The sequence below is a fragment of the Somniosus microcephalus genome, chromosome 7 (assembly GCF_052327205.1).
Source record: "Somniosus microcephalus isolate GS21.2 chromosome 7, FLI_Smic_1.0, whole genome shotgun sequence".
In the NCBI taxonomy this organism is placed as follows: Eukaryota; Metazoa; Chordata; class Chondrichthyes; order Squaliformes; family Somniosidae; genus Somniosus; species Somniosus microcephalus.
Window position 1 is genome coordinate 137,528,096 of NC_140993.1, and position 20,314 is coordinate 137,548,409.

Sequence of the window (20,314 nt, forward strand, 5' to 3'; positions counted from 1 at the left end):
CAGTTCTAATTTTGTCATAGTCCTCAAAAGGTTAATCACTTTGATTTGATAGTATTTACGACATGTAAGGCACAGAACTTGCAGAGAAATAACAGCTTTGAGGATAAATCCAGTAAAATGTCTTCATAACAGGAAATCTGGACCTTTCCGGTGCATGCCCCTGTCTCTTATCAGGTTGTTTTTAGAATGATAGCAGCAAGCTCTGACCTCCTTCTCTCTGTATGTATCAGAATTGTTTATCCCAGGCTATTGCTCATTGTAAAAATATAGACGCATCTGTAATTAAAGCTGTTTACAGTTTCCTGGGTCGATGGTAATCATAAAGTGAGTCTTGATTGGATTTGTTGATGTTAGAACTATTTAGCCTCTTGTAAATTTGGAGAATCATTGATGAGGAATTTCATAATCTGCATGCAAAAAATCCCAAAGGACACCAAACACACCATCTGGAAGATTCACTGTGGTACAAATTTTTTATAATAAGTACCTCATCAATTACTTTACAACCTTAACTTCAAGTCTATTATTTTATGTCAACAGTATTGTATAATCAAAGTCTCTTTTTACTTTATTTAGAGAATAGTTGAAAATAATGAAGAAAAACGACTGGCTCAGTGTACTTCATTGCTTAGTAGAAAAAGGAACTCTGTACATCATCACACTAATTGTATTTTGCAGACACAAGTAAATTATTTTAAAGAAAACTTTATCCTCTTGTATCTACTGAACAACTAGAGATATTTCCTACAGATTATATCAACTATACAAGCACAGTACCAGGGCTTTCCTATTAGCTCCACTTGTATCTCAAAAAACTATAAAATGTTGCATATGAAAGACATTTGGGAGAGGAGGCTAGGAACAAGGGAAAAAAGTGGTAGTGGCAGTAGACTTGCATATAAGTCAGATTTTCAGTTCTTTTAGAGGCTGGGAATTTTGGTCTAGTAGTTTATTTCTGTGTAAGTGCCCTAAAGTTCTGGCTGTAAACTAATTGACATTTGTAAATCCTGCTGCCTTTAGGGAGGAATTGTGAGATGAGATAGTGGTTACATCACCATTGCTCTAGCTGTCTCATGGAGAGCAGGAGTTATGTGGGTTAGATTTCCAGTTAATGATGTGCTACTTAACACCTCCTAAAAAGGAGTTTAATGATTACATAAATGAAGATTGCAAGGATAAGTAGAAAGTGGGTTTGATCAATTTTGTTGGTTAGATTGGCTCAAATAGACCGTCAGCTGCTGTTAACCAATCAAATGTCTGATCGACTAAATATGAATAAAGTAAAAAGTAACAATGAGGAATGAGTAATAAAAAAAAAACTGAGCAAAAAAATTCCTCCATTTTTTTTCCAAAGCTAACCAATTGAGTTATTCAAGTAATTTCTTCACACTCTTTGACTGTCGTTTGCCTCCTTCCCTCAGATGAACATATGCCAGCTCAACCTCTTCCAAACCAAAATCCTAATCCAGGCTTTTATCGCCGCACAGCTGGACAATGTTCTTTTATACCAGTCTTTCTACTTCTACCATTCACAAACTACATATTATCCAGGGTGCCATGCCCTGTGTCCTTGCTTGTAATGAGGCCTGCATCCACTCAGCCCTCCTTACGTCCCCATCCCGGAGAATAAGAACATAAGAAATAGGAGCAGGAGTAGGCCAATCGGCCCCTCGAGCCTGCTCCGCCATTTAATAAGATCATGGCTGATCTGATCCTAACCGCCAATCTACTATCCGAGAACCATCTCCTGAATCTAACAGAATTAGACACACGAAATAGGAGCAGGATCAGGCTACACGGCCCCTGGGCCTGCTCCGCTACCCACAGGGCCATGTCCGATCTGAACCTAGACTCATGTCCAAATTCCTGCCCGCTCCCCGTAACCCTTAATTCCCTTTACTTCTAGGAAACTGTCTATTTCTGTTTTAAATTTATGTAATGATGTAGCTTCTACAGCTTTTTGGGGCAGCATATTCCATGGACCTACCACCCTCTGAGTGAAGTAGTTCCTCCTCATCTCAGTTTTGAAAGAGCAGCCCCTTATTCTAAGACTATGCCCCCTAGTTCTAGTTTCACCCATCATCGGGAACATCCTCCCCGCATCCACCCGATCCAACCCCTTCACAATCTTATGTTTCAATAAGATCGCCTCTCATTCTTCTGAACTCCAATGAGTAGAGTCCCAATCTACTCAACCTCTCCTCATATGTCCATCCCCTCATCCCCGGGATTAACTGAGCGAACCTTCTTTGTACTGACTCGAGAGCAAGTATGTCCTTTCTTACGTATGGACACCAAAACTGTATGCAGTATTCCAGGTGCGGTCTCACCAATACCTTGTACAACTGAAGCAATACCTCCCTATTTTTATATTCTATCCCCCTAGCAATGAAAGCCAACATTCCATTGGCCTTCTTAATCACTTGCTGCACCTGCATACTAACCTTTTTGAGTTTCGTGTACCAAGACCCCCAGATCCCTTTGTACTTCAGTACTTTCCAGTTTCTTGCCATTAAGATAATAACTTGCTCTACGATTTTTCCTGCCAAAGTGCATAACCTCACACTTTCCAGTATTGTATTCCATCTGCCAAATCTCTGCCCACTTACTTAGCCTGTCGATGTCCCCTTGCAGGTTTTTTATGTCCTCCTCACTCACTACTTTCCCTCCCATCTTAGTATCATCTGCAAACTTTGATATGTTACACTCGGTCCCCTCCTCCAAATCATTAATATAGATTGTAAAGAGTTGGGGACCCAGCACTGACCCCTTTGTCAACTTTGTCACTTTGACTCAGTTAGTAGCAACCTTGTTCTTGAATCAGAGGTTGTGATTTCACATACCCCAATATGGGCAGGTACTTCATCTACACTGACCTCTCCGTGAAGTAACTAATTAGAACTTTATTATCCAAAATGCTGTATTAGGTGAAACATTAAACTAATATTAAAGTATGTAGAAGTGGCTATAAAAAAAAATTGCACTATTCAAAGAGCTGGGAGTTCTCAGTGTTGTGGCCACCATTCCTGCCTCAACCAACCCTGCCAAAAAGATATCTAGTCAGTCATTCATTTGTTGTCTGCGGGACCTTGCTGTATGCAAATTGTCTCCTGTGTTTGGCTATATAAGAATAGTGGTTGCACTTCAAAAGTAATCCACTGGTTGTGAAGCACTTGGGACATCCTGATGAGGTGCCATGTAAATGTAAATTATTTCCTCCTGTTGAAGAGTCTCCTTGCCTTCAAATCCCTCCATAGTCTCCTATTTCCCGACCTCTGTGATCCGCTCCAACTCTCTATCCCTCTATGCACACCTTCTGGTTCTCTAACACCAGCTCCTATCATTTGCTCGCTGCTCCTTTTGTCATCTTCCTCTAGCACTCTCTTCCTCACATGTTTGCCTTGCTACCTTGCTCTCTGCCTTCAAAAACCTCCATAAATCCACTCTTCCTGTGCCTTTTCCTCCTGTTGACCCTCTGCACTTTTTCGCCTTCATTAAATAACGTTCACTCACTGTCCACTGCCCTGTAAGGTGCATGGAGACCTCTCTCTCTATGTAATGAATGCTACAGAAAAATAAGTGATTATTGTATACAGCTCAAAATAACATTTATAACATAAGCACACAAAGAAATCTGGAAAGAAAATCATTAAACCTATTCTCAATGTCTTGCTTAACATTAGAAACATGTGCATGTGTGTAGCTCTGCGCTTCTGTCATAACCCTAGGGCTTGAGTTAGAAAATTTGTCTTTGCCTAGGTGCTGGATGGATAAATTCTGTGTGCAAGAGATTCATCATGGGAGTTGTAGTTTTCATCCTGCCTTGGAAACTGCAATACCCAGAGTACACCATGCCAACTATTACAGCCAGTTAGAAAAGCACTGAGGAGTTGAGATTCTGTGGAGAAAATCTGTGTGCATTTGAGAGCTAGAGTTTTACTCTTGCTCCTCTGGAATTTGATTATCCAAGATGTTCTGTGATCCAGCCAGAACATGTATAAATAGCAACTATGATGTGTGTGGCAGAAAAAAATAAAGTAAGATTTCCTTTTTTAACATCTTTTATACAGTTTAGTGAGTAAAAATTCTAAGCTGTTGGTGTTGTTTGAGTTGAACTTTTTTGACTTGCTGAGGGAGGCTTCATGTTTGTGCTGAGACCAGAGATGGATTTTCACAAGATGAGGACTGCTGATATTACATCTGGATTTAACTAGGCATGGCCTGTGGCGAATGACCACCTGGTCCCATGCTAGTCACCAGAGCTTTGACAGTTAGAAAGGCCTCCCTGGACAGTCGTACATCAGTGACCAATTGCTTCAGCAAGGATTACAAATCCACATGGGAATTAAAAGGGGCGAGGAAAAATAGATCTTTAGAATTGTGTCAATAACTGAGGAAAAGTAAGGATTTGGGAAACAAAAAATATAAACCAATAAAAGAATTAGCACCTTAAGGAAAGGTTGCAAATCCACCGTGGGGAAATCGATCAAAAAATAGATATTTTGTCACAAATGACTGGAAAGAAGCGGTTTTAATAAGAAAAGATAATTAGTTGCGAGTTTTGTACAATGATGGCTAAATGGTATAACAAATATATTGTAAAAACAAGATGCTGGAAATACACAGCACACCAGTCAGCATCTTTATGAAGGATTGTGCACCTGAAAAGTTATAATCTGCAGATACAGATTGACCTGCGTACTTCCAGAATTTTCCTGTTTGCATTTCAGATTTTCAGCATTTGCAGCTTTTTTTTAAACCAAACATTGAGTTTATCTTTTCAATGAGTTAAATATGTAATATTTTTACCTCCAATCAGCCATGCGCTATATTGCGTCAATAAATTTGCATTGCAGCAGTGGATGAACGACTGTTGTAAATGCAGTAAATATCTAAAACCACACTGCAGAAGGATTATCTATGAGGAATGCCATGGGTATCGTACTAGATTATTATAATTTAGGGTGTCCGCCGTGGCTCAGTTGGGAGCACTCTCGCCCGAGTCAGAAGGTTGTGGGTTCCAGTCCCGCTCTAGAGACATGAGCACAAAATCCAGCATGACACTCCAGGCAGTGCAGCACTCCCACAGTACTGCACTGAAGTGCTGTTTTTCAGAAGTGACGTTAAACCGAAGCCCCGTCTGCCCTCTGGTGGATGTAAAAGATCCCATGGCACTATTTTGAAGAAGAGCAGGGGAGTTAACCTTGCTGCGAGGGCATTGGTACCAGCTCTGGTGAGGTGCAATCCGTCGACCAGGTCCCTCCTGCCCCAAGAATCTGAAGTCTTCCCTCCTGCACTATCTTTATGTAGATTCCAACCTACATGTGGTCCAGAATGGTCAAGTGTAGGAATAGTAAGATAAGACAGGTTAACACATGGCTGGCCAATATTTGTCCCTCCACCAACACCTAAAAACAGATTATCTGGTCGTTATCACATTGCTGTTTGTAGGACCTTACTGTGTGCAAATTTGCTGCCACGTTTCCTACATTACAACAGTGACAACACTTCAAAGGTACCTCATTGGCTGTAAAGCGCTTTGGGACGGCCTGAGCTCGTGAAAAGTGCTATGCAAATGCTAATCTTTTTTACTGGTAGTTTGGTGACTCTTGACATTTGTAATGACTGATACCTTTGTCCACTGTGTTTTATTTTCTTTATTTTGAAACATGATAATACCTTCATTAAAGAATGGATTCCGATGGTTTGAAGTGAATAGTCATATAAACCCATCTTTATGTAGATTCCAACCTGCACATGGTCCAGAATGATCGAGTGTAGGTATAGTAGGATAAGGCAGGTTAATGCATGGTTGGAGAGCTGGAGGGAAGACTTCAGATTCCTGGGGCAGAAGGGACCTGTTCAAGGTGGACGGGCTGCATCTCAACAGAGCTGGTACCAATGTCCTCGCAGTAAGGTTAACTAGCCCTGTGGGGGAGGGTTTAAACTAATTTGGATGGGGAATATGCACCAGGATGAAATATTATTAGAGAGAAGAAACCAGGTGCACAGAGGACTTGGAGAGACAAATAGTACTGGAGTAAAGACTAGTTCAGAAATACAAGGCAGTCTAAAATGGGTTTGGGTATGTGCATGAATGTACATAGTGTGATAAACAAGGTTGGTGAGCTGCAGGTACAAGTCACTACATGGGACTATGATATAGTGGCAGTAAGAGGGACTCTGGTAAAGCTGTCCAATTAGTCCCACTCCCCTGCTTTTTTTCCCCCCCCCCTGACCTTTCTGCCACTGGAAACAGTCTCTCCTTATTTACTCTGAAACGCATTCATGATTTCAACACCTCTATTAAATCTCCTGTTAACCTTCTCTGCTCTATGGAGAACAACGTCTCTCCACATAACTGAAGTCCCTCATCCCTGGTACCATTCTGGTAAGTCTCCTCTGCACCCTCTCTCAAGCCTTGACATCCTTCCAATTGAACACAATACTCCAGCTGAGGCCTAACCTAATACAGTAAACACTAAGCCAAGTCATGCCAGGTCAGAAGATGAAAGGAGTAAGCTAGGAAGGTTATTTTGAATGAATCTGTCAGTCGGTAAGCTATGTATTTTCATTTGGTCACCATACAATAAGTAGGTTTACAGAAATTGGTGGAGTTTCTCTGGGATAACAGAAAATGCTGGAAACACTCAGCAGGTCAGGCAGCATCTGTGGAGAGAAACCGAGTTAACATTTCTAGTCTAGGCATACTAGCCTAGATGTGAAGAATGTCTATTTTCATGTCACAACCCAGCCTACCATTGACAATTTCATAGGTTTAATTTTTAGGTTGCAAGTTACCTTTGGCCGTTCTCAAACTCCAGTCTTTAAAAAGTGCTTTTCAGCAGTTACTGAACACCTGTGTCTGTAGCATATTCACTTGTATCTGTATCTAGACAACAGACTAGTCTGAGTTTCAATCTGAGAATCTACCAAGCAATCTGAAAACGATCTATACTTTCCAGCAGTTGGGATTTTGGTGAGTCAAGAAAATTAGCAAGCGCACATTTCACAGAATCTTGTGTTTTTAGGGACACATTTTTGAACAGTCGGGTACAGTTTGTTACTGCTCTGCTAGAGATTTGCAGTGCTGAAGTACCTAATATGTCACTTTATAAGAAGGCATCTTTCTCACAACCCAGGTTTACCTTCAACTGTAGGGCTTATGGAAGCTACCCTTTTTGTGGTTTCCAATGTACATCTAGTTATGAAGACCCTTCAGCTAAATTTACTTCAGCAATGGTCCACCCACCAACTTCCTGTTGCAGTGGTTCATGTGGACCGGACATCAGCGCTGGATCTTGGGTGGCAAATTCAGGGTAGTAATGTTCTTCTCGGGGGTTCTCCCAGTTACTTCCCTTCTATTGGGCTGGGGGCGGACTCTTCTCCTAAGGATATGGGTGAAAGGAAAGTGGACGTTTGGATGTTTCAATCACGTGGCATTTCAGAGAGAATACAGGGTTTCAGCTGTTCATCTAGTGTTGACTTGTAGATGACGTTTTCCCTCTGGTTGGTCAGACCCTACTTTTGTTCCAGGAAAAATCCAACTCTGCTTACTATGCCAAGTGGTGCAAGTTTGGGGAATGGTGTGTGTCTAGGTCCATTCTCTGCAATATGCAAGTTATAACTTGGAATATCTGCAGTGATTGAGCTGTGTCTAAAGCCCAGCTGTATTTTAGCACAGACCGCCATACCCTTCCATGAACTGTTTTGCAGGCTTGCTGGGTTTTTATCCGTTCATGTCTAGTTTTATGTGAGCTATGTAGATCTCCCTTAGTTCCTAACTGGGACCTTAATTTAGTCCTTAATAGGTTTTGGATCTGCTGTTTGAAACTTTTCAACTGTGATTTATAGCTTCTTACTTGGAAGATGAGATTATTAGTGAGCTTGCAGGCTGTAGTTGTAGGTCAGCCCTATTGGATTTAGCAAGAGGATACTGTAGTTCTTAGGACTCGTAGGATTTCTCCCATCTTAAGATCTCAATTTCATTTAAGGTAGGAGAATGGTGTACATTCTTTCATCGTGCACTCTATCAATCAAATGAGAATTATAGGTTTCACTGTTAAATGCCAGAGTACTTATGCTTTTATGTTTACTGAACTTGGGATTTTAGGAAGTCCTGGAAGTTATTTTTTATTATGGAAAGATGACCTTGGGTAACCCAGTGATGATGGAGGATATAGTAAAATAATGTACTCCACCATACCATTAGTTAGTAAACATCCCAGGAATTTAATTAAGTCCATTTTACTCATTCTATTGCTACTTCTTGGGCTTCTTTTGTTTCTATTCATCGTGTCTATAAGGCAGCTACATGAAGAACCACTCGCACTATTTAAATTAGGTCAGTGCTCAGAACAGTGTTTTGGCAGCAAGGATTGGGATATCCCAGGTAGAGTCGTCTTCCTCCTAAATTGGTACGACTTTGGTATGGCTCCTATGGTGTGTGAGGGATGCCTGAATACCAAAGGAAGTAAGATGACCTATCTCGTAGCGTCTTCGTGATTCATCGAATGCCAACTGACTGACTGACTGAAAAGGCTTCTATAGATATGAGAAGAGAAAAAGATTGGTGAAGTCAAGTGTAGGTCCCTTGCAGTCAGAATCAGGGGAATTTATAATGGGGAACAAAGAAATGGCTGACCAATTAAATACATACTTTGGTTCTGTCTTCACAAAGGAGGACGATGTCGGGGAACATAGGGTCTAATGAGAGGGAGGAACTGAATGAAATCAGTATTTGTAGGGACATGGTGTTGGGGAAATTCATGGGATTGAAGGCTGATAAATCCCCAGGGCCTGATAATCTACATCAGGGTACTTAAGGAAGTGGCCCTAGAAATAGTAGATGCCTTGCTGGTCATCTTCCAAAATCCAATAGATTCTGGAACAGTTCCCATGGATTGGAGGGTAGCTAATGTAATCCCACTATTCAAAAAAGGTGGTAGAGAGAAAACTGGGAATTATAGACCGGTAAGCCTGACATTGGTAGTGGGGAAAATGCTAGAGTCCATTATAAAAGTTGTAATAGCAGAGCACTTGGAAAACAGTGACTGGATCGGACAAAGTCAACATGGATTTACAAAAGGTAAATCATGCATGACTAATCTACTGGAATTTTTTGAGGATGTAACTGGTAGAATAGATAAGGGAGAACCAGTGGATGTGGTGTATTTGGACTTTCAGAAGGCTTTCAATAAGGTCCCGCATAAGAGATTAGCGTGTAAAGTTAAGGCACATGGGATTAGAGATTAGCGTGTAAAGTTAAGGCACATGGGATTGGGGGTAAGGTACTGACTTGGATAGAGAACTGGTTGGCAGACAGGAAGCAAAGAGTTGGAATAAATGGGACTTTTTCCGAGTGGCAGGCAATGACTAGTGGGGTACCGCAGGGAACGGTACTAGGACCCCAGCTATTCACTATATATTAATGATCTAGATGAGGGAACTAGATGTAATATCTCCAAGTTTGCAGATGAGACAAAGCTGGGTGGGCGTGTGTGCTGTGAGGAGGATGCAGAGAAACTCCAGTATGATTTGGACAGGTTGGATGATTGGGCAGATGCATGGCAGATGCAGTATAATGTGGATAAATGCAAGGTTATCCACTGGTGGCAAAAACAGGAAGGCGGATTATTATCTGAACGGCAATAGTTTGGGCGAAGGGGAAGTGCAACAAGACCTGGGTGTCCTTGTGCACCAGTCGCTGAAGGTAAGCATGCAGGTGCAGCAGGCGGTTAAGAAGGCAAATGGTATGTTGACCTTCATAGCAAGAGGATTCGAGTACAGGAGCAAGGATGTCTTGCTGCAGTTGTACAGGGCCTTGGTGAGACCACACCTTGAGTATTGTGTGCAGTTTTGGTCGCCTTATCCGAGGAAGGATGTTCTTGCCATGGAGGGAGTGCAGGGAAGATTCACCAGACTGATACCTGGGATGGCAGGAATGACGGATGAGGAGAGATTAGGTCGATTGGGCTTATATTCACTGGAGTTTAGAAGAATGAGAGGGACTCTCATTGAAACTTAAAATTTTAACAGGACTAGACAGACTAGATGCAGGAAGGATGTTCCTGATGGCGGGGGAATCCAGAACTAGGGGTCACAGTCTAAGGATAAGGGGTAAGCCATTTAGGACTGAAATGAGGAGGAATTTCTTCACCCAGAGAGTGGTGAACCTGTGGAATTCTCTACCACAGAAGGCAGTTGAGGCCAATTCATTAAATATATTCAAGAAGGAGTTAGATATATTTCTTAAGGCTAAAGGGATCAAGGGATATGGGGAGAAAGCGGAGACAGGGTACTGAATTTGGATGATCAGCCATGATCTCATTAAATGGCGGAGCAGGCTCGAGGGGCCGAATGGCCTACTCCTGCTCCTATCTTCTATGTTTCTACAACATGCTGGGGTGGTTGTTGTTTTAAGGTTAGGAAACTTTGAAGGAGCCCAATTATAGGAGAGTGTTGGTTAGAAGGAACTGCAAGTCCTGTAACCATTGTATATCTGGAGCAAGGGGTCACAAGGCAGGCGATCACAATAATGTCCAACCAAAAAAGATATGATTTCCCCAATACCAATCAAGATTAAAAAGTTACTACAAGTTGTGAGGGATGCTATAATTCAAAGAATCACGAAGACCCTATAAAGTAGGTAATCTTTACAAAGACTACCTGTGTGTCTTCAGACGAATATAACCATTTTGGAATTTGTCAATAACCAATTTTATTGCTCCCAGCATCAAACTGTGTTTTCCTTGCAACTGAGCATTTTGTTCATTGGTCTGTGAAACACCCCACTCCACACTAACCCTTCCAAATTAATGACATTTTATGGAGAATAATGTGCTGCGACATTGTAGTCTATGTTTCTATTTCGTACATGAGTAATCTTGTATGGTCTTCATGTACACCAGATGGATGGCTAACTACAGTACTAAGGTTTTTTGATTATAAATGAAAGGTGGCACATAAGCCAGCTACATATAATGTCACTCTAGTATTTTCCCCACAAAGAAAAGCAAGGTTTGACTTTATTTTAATGTGTTTTCTTCTCCTAGAAGCTGAACAAATAATTCAGTGGTAGAAGTAACAACTCCATTGAAAATATTGATTGAATCTGGGTTGAATTTCTATCAGGGTTGCTGTTACACATGTTAAAAAGGATAGAGAAGCCAAATTAAATCAGTTAATTGACATGTTAAAAAATATTTATCCTGGGTTTTTACAATAAAAATGTTAGAAATCCCCTCAAAAGTAACTTAATCTGCAAGTGTTGGTTCATGTAGGGAGGGAAACAGTTTTGCTGGGCTTTAGAGTCATAAACAATATCAAGAGTAAAAGAATAAAGGCCTAGAAATTCAGTATAGCCACGTTTGGGGCGCTACAGCCGGGCGGCCGCTAAAGTTTGTGCCCGGCGCAACTTCGCGCCACCTTCGCCGATATTCAGTGGCATCGCCCCAAGAGGTTGCTGCTGCGCTAAAACAGGCGATGCACGACTATCATTAGGCGCTAAGCAGGCGGCCCGGGGCGATACCTCCGAGGGCGGGCGCAGCGCAGGTTCGGCGAGTTGCTGATTGACGGCAGACACTCTGGCGCCGGTGAGCTCTTAAAGGGGGAGGGTGGATTTGTTTGCCTGCCACGCCCTGCACACTGCAGCCCTGAAGCAAGGCCTGACCACTGCTGCTTGATCTGTACAACGCCCAGGACTATGGAGAAGGCCAATGTTTGCACCCATTGCAGCCCCCATTAGATGTTTCCAATCAATGCTATGGCTCTGAAGTTAAAGACAAGTGCAAAGCTGTGGCCTGAAGCCACAAGTACCTGTGCGAGTGTTGAGCCAAACCAGAAAGCTCTCTACCTTTGTCTCTCTGCAAAGATCCGTCTCTCACAAAGGAGTGTTGCAAAATGGCTGCCATTTCTACTGCAGGAGGAGTGCCCTTTAATTTGCGCCTCCCTCGCCCCGCAGCAACTGGGAACCGTTCCCCTCTACCAGTTGCTAGGGGCGCCAGGCGCACAATAGGCCGGCGCCACTGAATTTCCGGTTTGGGGCGCACAAAGGGCGTTGCACGATGAAATGACGTCAGGAGCTGAGCGCGCGCAAAGGCTTTGCGCCGCCGCTAAATCTTTACTGAAGTTGGGGAGAGGCGCAGATCGCGCTGTGCCTGGCCGCTAGCCGCCTAGCGCCCCACATCTCCTCCTCCTAAGGCGCTAGCGGCTGGCGCAAACAACTGAATTTCTAGGCCAAAATCTTTAAGAAGTAAGAAAACTTACTTCTGGAATGCATCCTAGGTTATTGAAGGAAGCAAGGTTGAAAATTGCAGAGGCTCTGGCCACAATCTTCCAATCCTCCTTGGACATGGGGGTGGTGCCAGAGGACTGGAGGATTGCAAATATTACACCCCTGTTTGAAAAGGGAGAGGGATAAAGTCAGTCAACCTAATGTCGGTGGTGGGGAAACTTTGAGACAATAATCCGGGACAAAATTAATTGACATTTGGAAAAGTATGGTGTAATCAATGAAAGTCAGCACTGATTTGTTAATGGCAAATTGTTTGACTAACTTGATTGAGTTCTTTGAAGAAATGGTGAGAGTTGATGTGTATATGGACTTTCAAAAGGTGTTTGGTAAAGTACCACAGAATAGACTTGTTAGCAAAGTTAAAGCCCATGGGATTAAAGGGACAGTGGCAGAATAGATATAAAATTGGTTCAAGGACAGAAAGCAGAGTAGTGGTGAACAGTTGTTTTTGGAAGGAAGTATACAGTGGTGTTCCCTAGGGGTCGGTATTAGGACCTCTGCTCTTTTTGATATATATTAATGACATGGATTGGGTATACAGGGCATAATTCAAAGTTTGCAGATTATATGAAACTCGGAAATGTATTAAACAATGAGGAGGACAGTAACAGGCTTCAGGAGAACATGGAGAAACTGGTGAAGTAGGCAGACATTTAGCAGATGAAATTTAATGCAAAGAAGTGTGAAGTGATGCATTTTAGTAGGAAGAATGAGGAGAGGTAACTAAATGGTACAATTTTAAAAGGGGGTGCAAGAACCGAGACCTGGGGGTGCTTGTACACAAATACTTGAAGGTGGCAGGACAAGTAGAGAAGGCTATTAAAAAAGCATATGGGATTCTTAGCTTTACTAATGGGTCGGATTTTCTGACTGGAGGCTTCCTGCGTGCAGATGCCTCTGATCTGGAAAAATCTACGCACTTACCTGCTGGCTCCATAGGTCCCGAGACTTCCGATCCTGGGCCTCTCCTGGTGCGCAGAGGCCCAAGTATCCCAAGGGCGTAGGCAGTTCGCAAGCGTCCCTGGTTCCCCATGGCCCACGTGATCCCAATCAAAAAAGGGGATCCCCCTTCACGCTTTTGACGGGTCTCTCTGCATAGAACTGTCAAAAGTATGAATGGGGATCACTCAAAAAACCCAAACATTAAATACATTTTTTTTAAATGAGTAAAATTATATAATCATTTTTGAAAAAAAAATTGAAGATTTTTACGGGGCTAAAAATAAAATGACCTTTTTTAAAATGAGTGGGGGGAAATTTTTTTTTTTTTTTAACTTTTTTAAACTCTTATGCTGGCAAAAGCAAGCCTTACGCCTGGTAAAAGCAGGTGCAAGATTTTTAAAGGTTTTCAGCGGGCAGAGGTTCTGCAGAAAACGGAACTCTGCCCGCAGAGGCCCTTCTCCAGGGCAGGCGGATGATCTGTCAAGATTGACTGATCGGAAGTGCCGGTTTTCAGCGCATGCGCTTCACATGCCTGTAACTGGCACTTGCGAGGCCCCTATGGGTGCGTATACATCTGTGGGGGTCGGGAAATACGGGCCATTAAGGTAGAGTACAAAAGCAAGGAAGTTATGCTAAACATTTATAAAACACTGGTTAGGCCTCACCAGCAATATTGTGTTCAAATTTGAGCACCACACTTTAGGAAGGATGTCGAGGCCTTGGAGAGGATGCAGAAGAGATTTACTAGAATGGTACCAGGGATGAGGGACTTCAGTTATGTGGAGAGACTGGAGAAGCTTGGGTTGTTCTCCTTGGCGTAGAGAAGGTTAAGAGTAGATTTGATAGAGGTGTTTAAAATCATGAATGGGTTTCATACAGTAAATAAGGAGAAACTGTTTCCAGTGACAGGTTGGTAACCAGAGGACACAGATTTAAGCTGGTTGGCAAAAGAGCCAGAGGCGACACGAGGAAACAGTTTTTTTTTTACACAGCGCACTGTGATCTGGAATGCATTGCCTGAAATGGTAACATTCAAAAGGGAATTGGATAAATACTTGAAAGGAAAAAATTTACAGGGCTATGGGGAAAGAGCAGGGGAGTGTGATTAATTGGCTAGCTGTACCAAAGAGCCGGCACGATGGGTCGAATGGCCGCCTTCTGTGCTGTATCATTCTATGATTCTAAGTGTGATAGCTTGTACTGGACTGGCAACACGGGTCGGGAATTTAGATCCACCATGGCAAGTAATGAGCAGCAACCTATCTCACCTCTTATTTAAAATTCTCATTCTCTACCGCCCACCCAAGTACCATAAAAATGTTATTACCGAGATATCTTCACTGCTTTCCTCCCTCAGCCTCCGCACCCAAGCGACTTCACATCCTCGGTGATTTCAACCCCCATCTCAATTTATCATGCGCTCTCTCTCCTCTGAGTTTACTAGCCTCCTATCCTCCCTTAATCTCTCCCTCCATGTAAACTCCCCAACCCATATTCACAGCCACACCCTCAACCTTGCCATCTCTCATGGCCTTGCTACTCCTATCGTGTCAATCGCAGATAAGACCATCTCTGACCACTTCCTCGTATCGCTTTCCACCCACATCCCTGTTTCCTTCCCCCCCTAAACCATGCTTCCTTCTGTGTCCACCCCTGGGGAAAAAAAAACTCTCCCAACTGCACCTACAAAATCCCAACAGTCCAGCCTTTGGCCCTCCATTCACCATGACATTTCTGCAGCTACCGATCTGCTCAACCACACCCTCACCACCACTTTTGATGCCCGAGTCCCTATTAAAATAATTACTCTTTCTCACCCTGGTAGTACCCCCTGGTACAGCCCTCATCTTCACGCGCTTAAGTTCAAGGGACGCAGACTTGAGCGGATATGGCGGACAACTGGTTTAGCCATTCACAGCCAGATCTGGCTGGACCACATAAAGTATTATCGGGTCCTGCTTTCATTTGCCAAAATTGCTCACTGCATTCCAGAATGATTCTGGAATAAAGATAAACCCCGGCTTCTATTCTCTACTGCTAACCATCTTCTTAAACCCCTCTGACCTGTCTCCTCCACCTTCACCTCCAACAAGTGTGAGGGGCTCATGGACTCCTTTGACCCTAAGATTGAGACCATCCATTCAGCTGCCTCTATACTTTCCTTCCTTCACCTAGCCCACTGGGCTAAACTTCCTCTAAGGTTCCCTCCTGCCCTAGCCCTGAACTCTCATCTTTCTCCACTTTCTCTCCGATCTCCCCTCATGACGTCTCCATGCTCATCTTGTCCATGAGACCCACTTCCTGCTCCCTCGACCCTATTCCCATGTTAGCTGACATTGTTAACGATTCTCTCTGCGGTACTGTCCCCTTCTCCCTTAAATCTGCCGTCATCACCCCTCAAAGAAAAAAAAAAAACCTTGACCTCCTTCCTTGCAAGCTACGACTTTATTTCCAACCTCCCTTTCATTGCAAGTCCTTGAACATTTTGTCACCTCCCAAATCCGAGCCCATCTTTCCCACAACTGCATATTTGAATCCCTCGTCAAGTTTCTGCCCCTGCCACAGTACCGAAACGGCTCTCATCAAAGTCGCAAAGGATATCCTTTGTGACTGACAAAAAATAAACTCGCTCCTCGTCCTTTTTGACTTCTCTGCAGCCTTTGACATGGTTGACCACTCCATCCTTCTCCACCATCATCCAGCTGGGTGAGACTGCACTCACCTGGTTCCATTCTTGCCTATCTAATTGTAGCCAGAGAATCACCTGCAATGGCTTCTCTTCCTTCTCCAGCATAGTTACCTCTGCTGTCCCCCAAGGCTCTATCCTTGGCCCATGTACACTGATGACACCCAGCTCTACCTCACCACCACTTCTTGACCCCTCCACAGTCTCTAAATAGTCAGACTGCTTGTCCGACTTCCAGCTCTGGATGAGCAGAAATTTTCTCGACCAAAGCCATTGTTTTTGGGCCCCACCACGAACTCTGTTCTCTAGCCACTGACTCCATCCCTCTCCCTAACATCTGTCTGAGGCTGAACCACACTGTTCGCAACCTTGGTGTCATATTTGACCCTGAAATGAGCTTCCGACCACATATCCGCAGCATAACTAAGACCACCTATTTCCACCTCCGTAACATTGCCCGTCTCCGCCCTTGCCTCAGCTCATCTGATGTTGAAACCCTCATCCATGCCTTTGTTACCGCTAAACTTGACTATTCCAACACACTCCTGGCTGGCCTCCCACATTCCACCCTGCATAAGCTTGAGGTCATCCAAAACTTGGCTGCCCGTGTCCTAACTCGCACCAAGTCCCATTCGCCCATCACCCCTGTGCTTGCTGACATAGATTGGCTCCCGGTTAAGCAACGCCTCAATTTCAAAATTCTCATCCTTGTTTTCCAATCCCTCCATGGCATCGCCCCTCCCTATCTCTGTAATCTCCTCCAGCCGCACACCCTGCCGAGATATCTGCGTTCCTCTAATTCTGGCCTTTTGAGCATCCCTGATTATAATCACTCAGCCTTTGGTGGCTGTGCCTTCTGTTTCCTGGGCCCTAAGCTCAGAAATTCCCTGCCTAAACCTCTCTGCTTCTCTACCCCTCTTTCCTCCTTTAGGACACTCCTTAAAACCTACCTCTTGCTTTTGGTCAACTGCCCTAATTTCTCCTTGTGGCGCGGTGTCAAATTTTTTGTCTTCTAATACTGCTGTGAAATGCCTTGGGATGTTTTACTACGTTAAAGACGCTATATAAATGCAAGTTGTTGTAATGAAATTGAATTCAATAAATCTGGTCATTTGTAGGCTAGCACCAGAAATTGACTATGGAAGCTGCCAGATTGTTTACAAACCCAATTGGTTCATGTCCTTCAGGGAAGGGGACGTGCCACCCCTATCCAGCCTGGCCTATATACTGCTCCATTCCTAGACTATGTGGTTGACCCATTATGTCCTTGGGGCAACTTGGGATGGGCCATAAATACTGGCTTGAGCGTTGCCCACATCCCAAGTACAAATGAAATGCTGGGGCAGTTTAAACAACATCTGAAGAGAGAAAAAGCAAATTAAGTTTTAGATAGAAATCCCTTGCTGGAATTTGGATTATAGTTCTTATTTTACCTCATCTAGGTAATGAATATTTTATTGCTGGGAAATCCATTTCGGGCATCCAATGTCCGCATCGGGAATTCCCGGTGGAACGTAGGCACAGGAGTAGGCCGTTTAGCCCCTGGTGTTTGTTCTGCCATTCAATGTAGTCATGGCTGCCTTAATGATTTTTTGTTAGATCCTTGCCTACTTGGAACTGAACTGAAACTACCCAAACTTCTTTCACGTAAGATTTTTACAGCCAGTGGAGACTTCTTGACCCATTAGTCTGGGCTGGATTTGAAATCCTTGTACTTCCTTCTCTTTCCACCCCTCATCTTTTCCCTTCTCTGTTCTCGGAGATCCTTGTTCACTTTGCCCATAAATTAATAAAAAATAAATTGTAACCAAAAACATTCTCAGTCCCCCTTTACTGCACGCCCACCCCCCACATATACAAATTCTGAATCATGTACTTCAGTACCTAATTAACTCACTGAGCTCTATTACTAACTGGAGCCAAAGCCAATTCATTGGCATGTAGAGTCTGTTTACACCCATGCCACAGCTCCTCTTATCTCCTCCTGCAGTTGAATTGCCCTCACAGCAGATTTGTTTTTACAGATTAAAGGCATTCCTGATCTGGTGCTTTCCTATTACCGTGGTAAATTTAAATTCCCAATAAATTGAAAAGAATGCCTTTGTCATTCCATTTTGAATTGTGGGCATGTGCATCCATTTTCCTCTTCATTTTCAGTTTTAGTTTAATTGAACCATCACATTGCCAGTTGCTACTACTGTAGTTTGTAATTCCATAGTTGAGCCACTTATGCATATATGGATATGTGAATGTATATTGTTCCATGTGTCCTTTAATGAAAGTATATTCTATTAATATTGTGCCTTAGTAAAAGCATTCATACATATTTTTTATTGCATACATTTTCCACCATATGCAAATGGCAACAATGCTTTAAAATACTTTAATCTTTACAATATAGTCCTGCATTATTCTGAATTACTTTCTGTGCTTGCCACTGTAAATTTAAACAAAGTCAAATATTATCCAATGCTTGCACCATAAACTTGCTTATGAAAAGGTTTTGACAGTATTATTGCATCATCTGCAATTTTAACCCTCTTAGTATGCATTAGCTGTGTAGTGTGCTACTATATCACAATAATGCCAACACTTTTCATGTTTGCCCACTAATCTAAACATGTTCCTTAAAGATGGGAGTCTTGCCATCACTACCCTCTTGAAACGCAAATATTCAAAGTTAGTTTTAACAGTGAGAACTAATTATTTAATCATAGAAACCAGTTGAAAGGATTTACTTAACTTAAATTCTGCTCCTTCATATATTTATATGCTGTTAATTGGCACCATTTGTGTTGTCCTGCTACACAGAATTACATAGAATGTTACAGCATAGAAACAGGCCATTCGGCCCAACTGGTGGTTATCCTCCACATGCACCTCCTCTCGCCTTACTTCATCTAACCCTATCAACATATCCTTCCATTCCTTTCTCCCTCATATACTTCTCTAGCTTCCCCTTAAATACATCTATGCTATTCACCACAAACACTCCATGTGGTAGCACGTTCCACATTCCACGCTGATTTTCTCTGCTCCTCTCCTGAAGACGCTTGCTCTTGCTAGTGTATAGTTACATTTGTACTGGTGTTTCTTTGATATCTCATCCAAATGGTCGCTTTTCATAAGCAAGTCCAGACAAAGAATGTTGGCAGGCCATGTGACCACATTTCAGTCCAATCCTCCTTTCTTTGAATAGCGATCAAAAGAGGGAACTCAGACGATTTTTTTTCTCATTTCAAAACTGAAAAGTATGTTGAATTGATTCTTTTTTTCAAATCACTTTAAAGGGATGAAATGAGCTCACACTTGCACATTCGATTAATCCATGGCACGCACTGTTCCATATTGGTGTATTTTTCCACAAAGCCCCGTTGAATTTGTGGCAGAGTTGCATAAGATTTTGGGTAGTTTCGGTTCCTTTTTCATAGAGCAAAAATCCCTAAATCACAGATGGAAAAATGAGCAAAAATGCTTTGCTTATCAGTTTCCTTATGTAGACGTAACATTTATTAGAATTAAATGAAACCCTGGTTCTAATATTTTGTTTCGTAACATGCAAAGCTTGAAATTGTAGGTTTTTGAACTGTCTCCGTATTTTGGTACTGCAAAAAAACAGATAAATGATGTGTCAGGGTACTTTGGATAGAACTACTTATGTAAGCTTACATTGTTCCATTTTGAAACTAAAATATTCTGGAATGACCTATCTATACCATGTAAACCCTGGCAACACAATTACATATTTATCTAGCATCAGGTAATATTGCCAGAGAACATGCAAGTATATTGGTTACTGAAACCCATCTGCTTCCTTTCTTGGGTTACTTCTGGGGGGCAGGCTGGGGGTTGTGGGGCAGTTTGCTAGAAGCCTGGTTTTGTCTACTCAACCTCTTGGGCTCCAGGCAAACTAATGTGATCTTGTTTAGTTAAACCTGTTGTGAGTTGAACTTGTGTTAACTGGCCATGGGTTTTCTTAAATTAGCAAATGCCATATTTTCAAGCATAACTGGGCATATGGTACAACTAAGAAGGTGTTGTGTAAATGAAGTGGCAGATTCTGACGAAAGGTAATTGACCTGAAACGTTAACTCTGTTTCTCTCTCCACAGATGCTGCCTGACCTGAGTATTTCCAGCATTTTCTGTTTTTTATGGCAGATTCACTGTCCTGTTCACCTGCAATAGATTATAGGAGCTTAGTCATTTTGCACCGCAGCTCTTCTATGTGTGTAGTAAAATTGTAAGTGTTGCCTGCATTTATCTCATATTTACAAACTGAGGAAAATATTACAATCCAGATTGAATTAACTTATTCGCATTAACTTGTGGGTATGTGTCTTGCATTACAGTGAAATGCAAATCTAATTAGATTAGCAGTCCATTTACTGGA

At 42.6% G+C, this 20,314-nt stretch overlaps 1 protein-coding gene across 3 annotated transcripts in view; it reads left to right on the forward strand.

Annotated features, from left to right (window-relative positions):
* Window positions 1-20,314, forward strand: part of fam110b (family with sequence similarity 110 member B) — a 174,902-nt gene that overhangs the window by 43,479 nt on the left and 111,109 nt on the right. Inside the window, exon 2 of one of the 3 annotated variants that reach the window (XM_085992983.1) lies at window positions 20,035-20,164. The exons of the other annotated variants lie outside the window; for them this stretch is intronic. The gene's annotated coding sequence lies outside the window, so the exon portion shown is untranslated. The remainder of the gene's footprint in view (window positions 1-20,034; window positions 20,165-20,314) is intronic. 3 annotated transcript variants of the gene reach the window in all.